This window comes from Anolis carolinensis, chromosome 3 (assembly GCF_035594765.1).
Source record: "Anolis carolinensis isolate JA03-04 chromosome 3, rAnoCar3.1.pri, whole genome shotgun sequence".
In the NCBI taxonomy this organism is placed as follows: domain Eukaryota; kingdom Metazoa; phylum Chordata; class Lepidosauria; order Squamata; family Dactyloidae; genus Anolis; species Anolis carolinensis.
This window is the reverse complement of record NC_085843.1, coordinates 223,370,920-223,384,753: the sequence shown is the minus strand read 5'-3', so window position 1 is coordinate 223,384,753 and position 13,834 is coordinate 223,370,920. Positions and strand designations below refer to the sequence as shown.

The window sequence follows — 13,834 nt, the reverse complement described above, 5'->3', positions numbered from 1 at the left end:
GGTGGCAGGTATCGAGCCGCGGAGCTCCAGCAGCAGTCTTTGGGCTCACACAGAGGTGGTGAGTCCAGAAGCACCAGGCCGGGACCCAGATAAGCCTGGCAACTCCAAAAGAAAGTTCTGGCTGAGTCTTCACAGTGGCTAGGATCTCGGCCGGGACAGTCGCCCGGCGGTGGTGACCTGTCTCATCATCCTGCGGTGGTGACCTGCCTCATCGCCTGGCGGTGGTGACCTGCCTCATCGTCCTGCGGTGGTGACCTGCCTCATCGTCCTGCGGTGGTGACCTGCCTCATCGTCCTGCGGTGGTGACCTGCCTCATCGTCCTGCGGTGGTGACCTGCTTCATCGTCCTGCGGTGGTGACCTGTTTCATCGACCTGCGGTGGTGACCTCCCTTCACAGCGGGGAGGAGGCGTCTTTTCTCTCCTCCTTTCCAAAGCCAGCCTCGGTGCTCCTTCGGCGGCAGGCCTCGAGCCGCAGAGCACGAGGTGCTTGAAAATTTGGCGAAGTCGCCATTTTGGCAGTTTACGTCACTCGGGCAAGGGAGGTATCAAGTGGCAAGTTGCTGTCAGTTGGCATTTTGCAGCTTGCCCACTAAAATCTGGCGCCAAAGGTCACAATCTTTGTAAAGTATAGTTACTTAGTGATATATATTGCTATGGTTAAGTGTTGTGCATTGTATTATATATTGCATTTGCTTTTATTGTAAATTTACTTGCTGGTATGTTGTATTTGCTTTTGTTGTAAATTTACTTGCTATTAAGAATACATAATGTCTATGCAATTTCAAGATGATACAGATGGTATACCTCCTTCTGAGGCTGAAAGTAGGAATGAAAGGCCCCAAAGGATAAAGCACCCTTCAGCCAAGATGCTAGCCCATCTAATAGATGAAAAGGAGCTCCTCCATGTGAGGTTAGGTTCGGCATGGGAGCGAATTGTAACATTGATGGACAGAATTGAGAGCTTGGGTATTACAAGGGTGCCATCCATATTACAGACCGACCTTGAAGAGACCTTCGGTCTCTGGAGGGGTTTGGTGTCTAAGATAGTCCAGGTCCTCGAGCGCATTAACGCCAAGGATTCAGAGTTAGAAATAGTGAGTGTCTTAGCTGACACTAATGAGAAAGAAAATAAGGTGAGGGCAATTCTAGATGCCTTGGAATTTAGTTCTCCACCTGTTAATCTAAGGTCTGAGCCAAAAGGAAATCAGTCTTCCTTATGCAGCCATGAGACCAATCTTTTAAAATCACCTGCTGTGGCACTTAGTCTTAAGTCCAACCGCTCTAGCCAGGTATCTAAACTAAGGGAGTGTGCATCATCTAAACATAGCCACTCTAGCAAGTCTTCTGCTGCTGGGAGTGCCATCTCTTCCCTAGCTGCCTTGCACATTAAGGAGGCTGCACGTCTGGAGCTAAAGAGCAAGGTAGCGGGGGCGGAGGCTGATGCTAAGGCAGCTGATCTCACCCTTCCCTTTAAAGAAGAAGAGCAACGACTGCAAAGCAAAATGCAAATAGAACAGGCCCAAAGGCAATGTGAAATAGAAATGCTTAGAATAAAGATGGATGCCGCAGCCAAAAGGGTAAGGGCTGAGACTTTGGCCAAGGCCCTAATTGAGCCACTCACAGAAGAAAATGTAAGTCAGTTGCCGAAGCAGGACCCTTCTTCCAAGGTGCTTGTGCATCTTAATAGCTTAAACAGCCAGTTTTCGGATGAGGAACAGGAAGACTTCTCTCCTTACCCAGAGCAGGGCCCCAAAGTCACTTTTGAGTTTCCTGCAGAGCAGAGCGTCATAGCGGGGAGCTCACCCTTGCCCGAGCTACCTGTGCCTCCTGCTAAATCCCTAGGTCAGTCAATCAGGGCCTCAAGGCCAAGTGCTAGTTGGCCCTTACAGACAGCTGCACAGGGAGCCACCGATTCGTCAGTGGTCGATGTCATCCCTCCAAGAGGCCAAAGGTTGACGCAAGGTGCACGGTGGGAGTCCACTCCACAACAGCAAACTCCTCAATTGTTCCCTTCGACGCCAGAGTCCCAGCTTGTCTCCATCATCAGAAGCCCCAGAAGAGATCTTAAGGACAAGGGTGTCGAAAAGTTTTCGGACAAGCCTGAGGAATTTCTTCTCTGGAAGGCCACCTTCCAGAGAGCAATCAGAGACTTAAAGTTATTGCCTGAGGAAGAACTGACTCTTCTGGCTGCATGGTTGGGCCCAGCCTCATCCTCACAAGTTAAGAAGATCTACGCAGCCCACGTAGCCGATCCCGACAAAGCCCTGGAAAAGGCCTGGGCCAGGTTGCAGCAGAGGTATGGGGCCAGCACAGAGATTGAAGCATCTCTTATGGACAAGCTCCAAAGGTTCCCAGCTTTGAAACTCAAAGACTTCAAACTCTTGTGGGACCTCAGCGATCTCCTTACGGAATTAGAGTCGGCCAAGGAGAATCCAGAACTGCCCGGTTTGAAGTGCCTCGATCAGCACCTGTCCCAGAGGCAGATCTTGACCAAGCTGCCCTTCACTTTGCAAGAACGCTGGGGACAGGAGGTCTTCAACTACAAGGAGGCCCACTCCCAGGCATACCCTCCATTTTCTCATTTGGTCCAGTTCATCACCAGGGCGGCCAGAGAAAGGAATGATCCGCAGACGGGCCTCCCCACCTTATACCAAGGGACCCAGCCAGAGAAGGCACCTAAAGTGGAGAAAAAACCATCCAGAGAGGCCAAAAGACCGGTTAGTGTTAAGGCTGTTGAAACTCAGCACAGGGCCAACGAATCCAAGTCAGAGGTGAAGGAGGTGCTCTGCCCCATTCACCAAAAGCCTCACAGTTTGGCCAACTGCCGGGAATTTGGCAAGAAGCCTTATAAAGAAAGACAACAGATTGTACAGAAGCTGGGCATATGTTTTAGGTGCTGTGGAGCAACTCCTCACTTTGCATCCAACTGCAAAGAGGACGTCAAATGTGCAAGGTGTAACAGCCTTAAGCATTGCACCGCGATGCACAACTCTGACGCTGTCTCCCGCGCCAAAGGGGACACGTCTTCCAAAGAAGGGTCATCTACTGAAGCCACCAACATGCAGACCGCGTCACGGATGCAGGAGGATGCCCCATCGGTCGCCTGTACTGAACTATGCTCTGACGTGCACCAGTTCAGAGTCTGCCATCCCATCTGCCTAGCAGATGTATATCCAGCCAGAAGACCTTGGCTTAAAAAGAGACTTTACGTGGCTTTGGATTCACAAAGCGACGCCTCCCTGGCGACTCCAGAGTTTTTCCAACTGTTTGACATAAAAACCCAGACGGTCGACTACACCATGGAAGAAGAAGTTGCAGGGTCGCATAGCATCCGGCTTTGTTGTCTCCTCTTGTGACCAGAAGAGACTGTTCGAGTTACCAGACCTCATTGAGTGTTCCTCTATTCCCCGGAACAAAAGGCAGATTGTAACTAGAGAAGTTGTGGAGGCTCATCCACACTTGCGAAGGCTGAAGAACGCCTTACCTGCTTTCCGTCCAGATGTGGACATTGCCCTTCTGCTTGGTGCGGACTGTCCGAACTTGTTCTATGTGAACGACCAAGTTAAGGGACCTCCAGGGGCGCCCATTGCTCAGCTGCTACCACTAGGCTGGACAGTTACAGGCCCAGTGTGCATAAATAGGATGCACCCTCCATCGTCGGTGGGCACTCGTCAAGCGCATGTGCTTCAAGGTAGTCGCCCCACACTAATGCATAGCTGTTTGAGTCATATCTCGGTCTATTGTCAGGGGATAACACCAGAGTATTCTTCCATCTTTGAAGTCTCCGAAAGGGATGAAACTACAGCGCTTTCCAAAGATGAACAGAGGTTTTTAGAGATCATGAACTCTCAAGTTTCCCGGAGTCCCGAGGGAAATTGGATAGCCCCTCTGCCTTTTAAAGCAGAAAAACCCACTTTGCCAAACAACAGGCATGTGGCAGAAAATAGACTCTGGTCACTGAAGAAGAAGATGCAGAAAGACCCCAAGGTAAAAGAGCAAATCGTTGGCTTTATGGAAGACATGTTCCAAAGTAACTACGCCGAAGTCAATTTTCCATCAGCCTTTTCTCCCACCGAAAATACAGAATTGCCCGAGTCCGTTCCAGAGGTGAAAGTTTGCAAGATGACCACAGAAATCAAGATGGGCCAAAGATCTTGCCTGGAACCACACCGTTTTGAATGTTTTTCGGAGTGGCACAGTCTTCTTAGAGCAGTTGCTAGGCTTATACATCGTTTAGCTTGCAAAGATAGTGAGCCTTTACAGGTCCAGGATATGATAAAGGCTAAGAGCGTCATATTCAAGTCAGTACAGAGATCTGCTTTCAAGCAGGAAATAGCTAGGCTAGAGCAAGGGCTCAACATCCCTAATCAAAGTCTTCTAAATGAGTTAAACCCATTTCTAGACAAGGAGGGTATTTTGAGAGTTGGAGGAAGGTTAGCCAAGGCTAAACTCAAGGTGTGCGTAAAAAACCCCATCATCATACCCCCTAATAGTCACACTGCATTGCTGCTCGTTCGGCATCACCATGAAAGGATCCATCATCAGGGTAGAACTCTAACTGAGGCAGCCCTTAGAAATGAAGGTCTGTGGGTAGTTAATGCCAAAAGGTTGGTCAACAGTTGTATTTTCAAATGTGTTAAATGCAGGCGCCTTAGGCGAAACTGTCAAAGTCAGTTGATGGCAGAACTACCTCAGGATAGGACTTTGAGAGACCCACCCTTTTCCCATGTGGGAATCGATGTGTTTGGTCCTTGGGAGGTTGTCACTAGGAAAACCAGGGGTGGTGTTGTAAATAACAAGAGGTGGGCAGTTTTGTTTACTTGTTTAGTAATACGAGCTGTCCATATAGAAGTCATAGAAGGGATGGACACTTCATCATTTTTAAACGCATTAAAAAGGTTCATAGCCCTCAGAGGGCCAATTAAGTCAATTCGGTCGGACTGTGGCACCAATTTTGTAGGTGCGACCAAAGAACTCAATTGTGTGTCTAGGTTTGGGAGAGACCCAAAGGTTCAGAACTTTACGAATACTGAACAAATTATGTGGACTTTCAATGTTCCTCACGCCTCCCATATGGGTGGTGTTTGGGAGAGGATGATTGGTATTAGTCGCAAAATCCTTAATGCCATGTTTTTGAGTCATAGGTCATTGACGCATGATGTTTTGGTGACACTTATGGCGGAAGTTACCGCAATTATCAACAACCGGCCGCTGGTTCCCCTTACCAGTGACCCTGAGAACTTACAACCACTGACTCCTGCACTTATTTTGACACAAAAGGTGCCAGGATGGAAGGACGTCATGTTGCCAGTTCCGGACGGAACTCACCGTGCCCTGTGGAAACAGGTGCAGTCCTTGGCCAACCACTTTTGGAAAAGGTGGAAAGCTGAGTACTTAAGCCAGCTTCAAGCTAGAAGAATCTGGCAAAGCCCACAGGACAACATTGAGGTTAACAACGTTGTGTTGTTAAAGGACAAAGACTTGCCCCGCCATGCGTGGCCCATGGGCATTGTATTAAAGACCTTTCCTTGCCCGGACGGTAAGGTCAGGAAAGTTCAATTAAAGACTTGCAACAGAGGCAAAGTGTCCATTTTGGACAGACCAATTAGTGACCTCGTGTTGCTTATTGGAGATGTTTAAAGTTCTAGTGTTTGTATTGTTGTGTATACAAAGGTGTTTGTATGTTTTTGATTGGTAAATTCCCACATCCTGGGAATTTAGCGGGGAGTGTTCCGTCCCCCAGGACGATGGTTTGCCTTACCTATTGGTCGTTTGTTTGTTTTCCCTCCTTTACATTTTGTTTGAGCCTCTGGCTGCAAAAGCCTAGGAAAAGTGGCTTGGAATCTGCAAGAGCTGGCTGCAGTTTTCTTTGCAGTGATTGGTCAAAGAATGCAACATCTTAGGACCGCCCTTTTTACCAGGGTCTAGTCTCCATTTTGGAGCTTCATTCTGGCTATAGTCTTCCAACGTGCTGGAGCTGTGCAAGGCTAACTGGGACAAATCATCCTCAAAACCAGGCCAATCTAAGCCTATCCAAATTAGATAAGTATTGAATTATATTGATCTGGAATAGGAAATCTAGTTAGAGGAGCAGGGTTATTCTGTCGCTTCTAGAACTAATCTTTGCTGTAAAGATAGGGAAGGAAAGAGTTTCTCCTTCTAATATAGGCAGCGTGATTAGGGTATAGTGGTTTTATAATCACCTTTGCTTTCTGGAACCAGGGATAATTCTGTACCTAAAACCTATAGAAATTTGTTTCATTTTCTGCAACTTTAAGATCTGTGCCAGGTTTACAACCTTGTATGAATAAACATCCTTTTTGAAGTTATCCAGACTCAGTCGTTCAATATCTATAGGACAGCTTATAGGGATTTGCAGTTCGCCCGGATAAAGGACAGCACGTTTCAGTTTTATAGTTTTTTATTGTCCGGCGGACGGCACATTTTACCTGTCACAGGTGTGACATCTATATTATATGTGTATAAAAACATGCACGTAGTCAAATGCAATATTGTGTCAAAATTTCCAAGCAATTGGTGAAGTATTTTCAGAGATTTAGATTTTGAACAAACAAACATTTACATTTTTATTTATATAGACAGAGAGATGTCTAGATAGATATACAGTACATGAATATAGATAAATAATTCATATACTGTATATCTATCTAGACATCTCTAGATTGCAAATATGACGGGGGAAATGCACACACAAATATAGATAGACATGTCTTGATAGATATGAATATATATATATATATATATATATATATATATATATATCAGGGGAAATGCACAAACACACACACACACACATATATATAGAAAGATGTCTAGATAAATATAAACATAGATATATAGGGCTTGCAAATATTGCAGGAGGGAAATGCACATATATAGAGAGAGGATTTATAAATGTTTCAGAGGGTAATGCATATGTGAAATTAGTATATATAATTATAGATCTATATTGAAACTAAACTATGAATCACCGTTAAAGAGGATCCCGCCTGGTGAGTCCAGTTAACCACCAGAATTCCCAAACAGAGTAAGACCCACCAGCATGAAGACAAGCGACAGAGGCTTTAATATGATTTGCAGAAAGAATGCAATGTACAACAAAAGATGCCCAAAATGTACAAGCATAACCATAGTGTTCTTTGCGTGCATTTTTATACAGTAAAAACCCATTTGCTAATATTGTCTTTGCTTAATTCTCTGCCTGTGATTGGCTGGTGCTGAGATGATGTTGCTGCTTTCATGCATTAACCCAACCCTGAGAGTCCAGGAAATTCCTTGGTTAATGGGAAAGCTTGTGACTATCTTTGGCAGAGATCATATTTTTAACACATTTTGGCAATATATATATAAAGAAGGATAAGAAAGGATATTAAAGATAAAGATATAATATGGGCAAATACAATGCAGGTAGAGGCAGTGAGGAAAGATCCTATTAAAAGGTTGCAGAGCTTTTGCCTTTGCAAGAAACTCACTGCTGCAGATCTGGTCTGTACCTGTTGTAATACAAATCTTATATATATATATATAGAGAGAGAGAGAGAGGGGTGGGGAGGGGAGAGGGAAGGGGAGGGGGAGGGGGGGGAGAGAGAGAGATGTATCTTAAAGGGAGGCTTGCTGCTGGTGCTCCATCATGGGGAGTCACCAAAACTACACGGAAAAGGGGAAAGACGTTTCTTCATCTTACTTTGCTTAAGTGTCCTTGGTGAACTATAAATTCTTGGGACGGGGGTGCATTGTTCAACAATATGGGGATAAAATGTGTTTGGTGTCATAAACCCATATTGTTGATATTTTAATGGTTTAAAAAGTAATCATTACTATATTATTGTTGAGTGCAAGAGTCTTTATTATCATTAACTGTTTATACTCTATGTTTTCCCTCAAACTGGGGCTGAAATGTTTGAGAAATGGGAGAGTGAAGTTTACTTTCAGAAATTCAGCTGTAATCAGACACCTAAAAGTCATTCTTTTTTAATAAACGAGTTCTTTTAAAGGATAACTTTCCCCATTTGGTGCTATTATTGCTATCAGGGTGAGATCTTTTTTGCTCTGTGTATTTTCTAGTACTAAAGGAACATCTCATGTGTTTGGTGGTCAAAACCAATCACCGCGTTGTGTGCCTTACATCACTGCCAAATGTCATTCCCATGTCATGGATTTGTGTGAAAGGAGCTGTAGGGCTTGTTCCAGTGTCTAATGGGACCTCAAGCACATTACAAAAGACACTGGGACAATAGGAACTAAATACTATCTTTGTTGGAAGCCTCAGGGGAGACATGAGACAGAATGTGCATGGCAAATAGACCACCCGGGCACCTCTCCGAGGTCAGGGCTGTGACCCTTTAGGGAGGTCACTCTGTGAATCTTATGAACTGCTGATACCAATGATTGTGTTCTTTGGTGAAGGTAGCCCATGCTGTCAAACCTTTCACTTAATATCCAAAAAGAAAGAAATAAAATAACAAAGCTGCAAAAAAAACATGAACCAATGGGAAGCAGGGAGAAGAGTTGTTGGTTTTTATTAAAGTGAAACTCCAGGGAGAAACAATTGTAAAAATGCATGTCATCCCCAAACCTATACTTCTATTTTTCTGATTGATATATGTTCTTGTAATCCAATAAAGTCACTTCTTCAGGGTTTTTGTTGATTTACCTTGGTCATCTTCATTTTTTTTAATGAAGAAAAGTTCCAATTTTATTAAATATGCCAACTGTAAAGTACAAAGCATTCAAAGCATGTACTCTTTACTACTGAGCTATGGGCCAGCCCAAAAGAAGGTTCATTTCTCTTAGCACACAACTTATTATAATCAGTTGCTGAACTTGAACTTTTTCATAATGGCTCATTATGAAGAAGCCATTTACATAATTAATCAGGAATTTGTAGTTAACATTTTCAATTCCTTTGCAGCAAGGCTGGAATGAACCAGTCACAAGCCATAATCTCCTCTAACAAATCTCAATCAATAAGATTCATGCACATTTTTGACTTTGTTAAGGACAGAAATGAATGTAACCTTAGGAGTTTTGTACTTTATAGTTGGTGTGTTTAATAAAAAGTGGAAGTGAAGACCACAATAAAACAGAGAAAGATCCCTGCCTATGAACTGGACAGAATATATACAAGTTACTTTTTGTATAGTCTAAAACTTCAAATTCCTCTTACTCCATACTGGAAAGATTTGAAGGTGCTTAGATGCTTAGACAATTCGTTCTTCAGCTTTTGCTCAAATCACAGCATCTTCTCTATTCGCCTCCATTTGTATCTATTTTGAGCATGAGTTGACCAGTGTATCATTGCACAAACATGTTCATCTCTCACATTATGCACCATACAGAATGAATCAGACCATCAGGTGAGAGGACGACCAAGAGATCTCATCTATCCCCACGAGTACCATGTTGTTGGGGCATTGCTCCAGCACCCATCTATTCTGCACATCATGTGGCATGCAAAGCCATGTTTGAGTTGACCAATATGATGTAGAGGACCCTTCACTTTTGATATTTTTCAAACATTCTCATTGTGCAGTCCATGTTCTCTCTGCGTTCAGAGAGACATCCCAACAAACCGTCTTTCAAAGTGAGGCATGCACAAACCATAATTGTTCCGAGAAAGCCTTTGTCGTTGTGCATGTCTCTGCACCATAGCATAGGGCACGTGGCATGGTCTAGTCAAACAATTGAGCTCATAGAAATGCATTTCCAGTCGAGCCCGCAGCAGCTTTAATAAAAATTATAAGCGGCCCATTCTGCTTTTCTGCATCTGTTCAACTCCAGCTTCAGTACATTCCTTGATGTTAACAGCCTTCCGAAGTAGATGTACTCTTCTACATTTTTAAGGTAGACACCATCTACTGTCACTGCAGGACCATCTGTGAAATTGTTTAGGAGTACCTTTGTCTTTCGCATGTTCATCTTTAATCCAATTGACTGACATCTGCTACAAAGCTTGCTAAGCATGCTGGAGGCTTCCAAGGCTATATGCGTGATTAAAACTACATTTTGGCGAAGCCCAGGTGATTAAGCCTGCACCCATCGATGAGTATACCTTTGTCTGACCAATTACAGCCTCCTATTACACTTTCCAGAGCAACAGAAAAAAGGTTGCATGAAATTGGATCAGCTTGGCATATGCCTTTTTCTACAGGTATAAAAAGGCATTAGCATTGTGGTACATCTGCTATAGCATGCTTGGATTATGTTGATGTATTCTGCCTCTACTCCTTGCTCTCTCAGACTGTTCCATACCTATTCTGGTTCCATGCCTTCTCGTAGTTGACAAAAGTGAGGACATGTGTCATCTAGTATTCGTGGACAGCTTCCAATATTCTATCAACAGTCAGGATGTCATCAATGGTAGAGAATGAGCAATTGAATCCAGCTTGTTCAATAATCTGTGCCTCCTCCAGTATTCTCTTGATGCAGGCTAAAATACACCTGGTGTGGAATTTATAAATAACTGGCAGGAGAGTTATTGGGTGGTAGCTCCTCAAATCTTCTTTGTCTCCTTTCTAAAATAAGAGGACCATTTGGTACACAGCTGTCTGTTGGATAATGGAAGAAGCGGCAGGCAAATTCTTTGTAAAGAGGAGGTTTTCATGCTTTTAAATGTTCTGAGGTGATACCGTCTTGACCTGGAGCCGTTCCAACTGGCATGTTTTCGATGGTCCTATGAACTTCAGACATGAGGAAGGAAAGGGTGGTGAAAGTCTGAAAGTATAGTTAATAAAAATAAGTTTTCTCAGTCCTGCTTTGAAATAGGATGCATGGCCACCCGTTTCTCTACCCTGAGCTCTCAGCAACATTTTGAAATACCAATTCATTTTATTTCCCAGATGAGCTGCTGAGATCCTTTAAGAACAAAACAATACAAAAAGAAGCAGAAGCCAGGCTCCCTACAGCTAAAAATAAAGGTTAAAAATTGAAATTGAAGCCAACATCAGTTTAGACAACATGAACAAGAAACCAAGATGAATATAAACAACTGTCCAGGCTAGATAATCAGTTGTTGAAACATGCCTGCTGGTTTAATTATAAAGCAAAATGAAATCAGGTTTGAATTTGAATTAATTGGTTGCCCTCTTATCCTTCCTATCTATCTTTTTTCTCCCCAGCCCTTCTGGACAAGCATGATGGAAAGAAACAGAACAAAACGGAATCTCATCTATTTCAGGAGGCATTCATGCTCCTCGACCCAACATTTTCCCCAGAGGACTGTGGCCTGTAATCCCTTTAAACTATTCCAGCAAGCACAAACAATATTGCTCTACTAAAGTCTATCCCTTGCCCCACTCTACCAATAATTATAATCATAATCATACTTTATTTTTGTATCTCGCCTCCATCTTCCTGAAGGGACTCAGGGTGTCTTACATGGGGACAAGCCCAATCAGACATAGATTAAAAATACAATGTAATAAAATTTATAAACAACATCATAACAACATAGAAGCAACATCATAAAACAACTAATAGCCTGAAGGGTAATAAATGCCGAACTCGGAGGGTAGAAGCTTGTGCAAAAGAATTTCAAGACAGGGCTGGTGGAAAAAGTGCAGAAGCCAATAATAAATTAGGGCTTGAAGGGCAATGTCATTTAGAAATGCTAGATCTCTAGGGCAGGGGACAGTGATAAAGTACATGAGCTAATAATAAGTTATAGTTAGGGAGCAATTATCTGGGGAACTGTTTAGTCAAAGGCACAGTGGAACATCCACGTTTTTAGATCTTTACGAAAAGTGGACAGGGTGGGTGCCAGTCTAATCTCCCTGGGGAGAGAGTTGCAGAGCTGGGAGGGGGGCACTACCAAGAAGGCGCTCTCCCTCGTCCCCACCCAGGCCCGTAGCCAGGATTTTGATTCGGGGGTGCTGGGATTTTGCTTCGGGGGGGGGGGCTGAGTCTGGGTGGGAGAGGATCTACCCTAGCAAACCTTTGGTTTGCCTGTCCCCACCAACCATGCTTGAAATAGAGGTGGGGCAAGAGAAGGGTCTCCTCAGAGGATCTTAGAGCCTGCATGGGTTCGTAGGGGCAGATGCAGTCATGAAAATAGGAAGGTCCCAAACCGTTTAGAGCTTTGTAAGTGATAATTTGCACTATGAATTGGGACCAGAAACTTATTGACAGCCAGTGGAACTGTTTAAACAGGGGAGTTGACTGCTCCCTGTAGTTTGTTTCAGTTAATAACCTGGCTGCCGACCTTTGTGCCAACTGCAATTTCTGGGTCATCTTCAAAGGCAGCCCCACATAGAGTGCATTACAGAAATCCAGTCTAGAGGTAACTAAGGCGCGGACCACCATGTCCAAATCAGACTTCACGAGGTACGATCGCAGCTGGCACACAAGCTTTAATTGTGCAAAGGCCCTCCTGGCCACCGACAACATCTGAACATCAAGTGTCAATGCTGAGTCCAGGAGGAACCCCAGTCTGTGGACCTGCGTCCTTAGGGGAAGCATGACCCCATCGAGCACAGGTTACCACCTACAGTGTTCCCTCACTTATCGCTGGGGTTAGGTTCCAGGACCACCCGCAATAAGTGAAAATCTGCGAAGTAGGGATACTATATTTATTTTAATATTTATACATTATTTTAGTACAGTAGAGTCTCACTTATCCAACACTCGCTTATCCAACGTTCTGGATTATCCAACGCATTTTTGTAGTCAACGTTTTCCATACATTGTGATATTTTGGTGCTAAATTCGTAAATACCGTAATTACTACATAGCATTACTGCGTATTGAACTACTTTTTCTGTCAAATTTGTTGCATAACATTATGTTTTGATGCTTAATTTGTAAAATCATAACCTAATTTGATGTTTAATAGGCTTTTCCTTAATCCCTCCTTAGTATCCAACATATTCGCTTATCCAATGTTCTGTCGGCCCATTTATGTTGGATAAGTGAGACTCTACTGTAGTTATATACTATTTTAAGCCTTTATCAATCAATTGTGTGTTGATAAATCACCTCCTTCTCCTCCCGTTGCCACTTGGGGTCCTTTTCTCTCCCTTCAGATTTTCCCTCCTCCCTTCCTTAGGCTGTAAATTGTAATTTTTTATGGTTTATAATAGTCTTTTAGAGTTTATTGAAAAACCGCAAAACAGCAAATCTGCGAAAAGTGAACCGCGAAGTAAGAGGGAACACTGTATACCCCTTTGCCCACCCTCCCTTTCTCAGCCTTGTTTTGTTATAGGATGAGAATGATCTAACCATTTTAAGAGGTCATCATTGTCTTCATCCCATGTGTGCAAAAGAGAACAACATTAGAGTACCAAAAAACCAGTAATGTGCTACAATTTTTACTGTAGCTTAGATAAGCTACTAGAGGTGTGAACAATGCTCAAAAACTGTCCCATTTTTGGTTCCATTTTTGGCAATCTCCCCCCCCCCCCCCAACCGCATTCCATTTTCAGGAAATTCCCAAAATCGGGAGGGGGTGATGTTTTCATCCCAGTAAGATTGGGTCCATTGGGGTCAATTGGGAAACTTTAGAGGCTAATTTCTCTGTCATTTTTAGACCTATCACGATGAAACTTGCCTAATTTGTAGGCCAAGTTTCAGAACATTTCACCAATCCACTGATTTATTGGAAATTTAAAAAAGTTTTTACCATTTAAAAAAAATAAGAAAAACCCCAAGTCCCAACTAGCACACGCCACAAGAGGGGAGGAGAATTGACACAGTCAACGAGGCCTCTGATTTGCTGAGAAAGAAACGTGAGAAACACACAGAGAGAAAAACCTCAACTCCCATCATTCCCTTGGAGGGAGCCCAGAGGCTCCTTCAATGTCTGTGCTACACAAAGTGC

General features: G+C 43.6%; 1 long non-coding RNA gene across 1 annotated transcript in view; it reads left to right on the top strand.

The window, feature by feature from the left end:
* The window catches only part of LOC134297765 (uncharacterized), a 39,893-nt gene extending 28,549 nt beyond the window's left edge, over positions 1-11,344 (top strand). Inside the window, exon 3 of the long non-coding RNA XR_010004636.1 lies at positions 11,139-11,344. This is a non-coding gene — a long non-coding RNA (uncharacterized LOC134297765). The remainder of the gene's footprint in view (positions 1-11,138) is intronic.
* Positions 11,345-13,834: the final 2,490 nt, after the last annotated feature.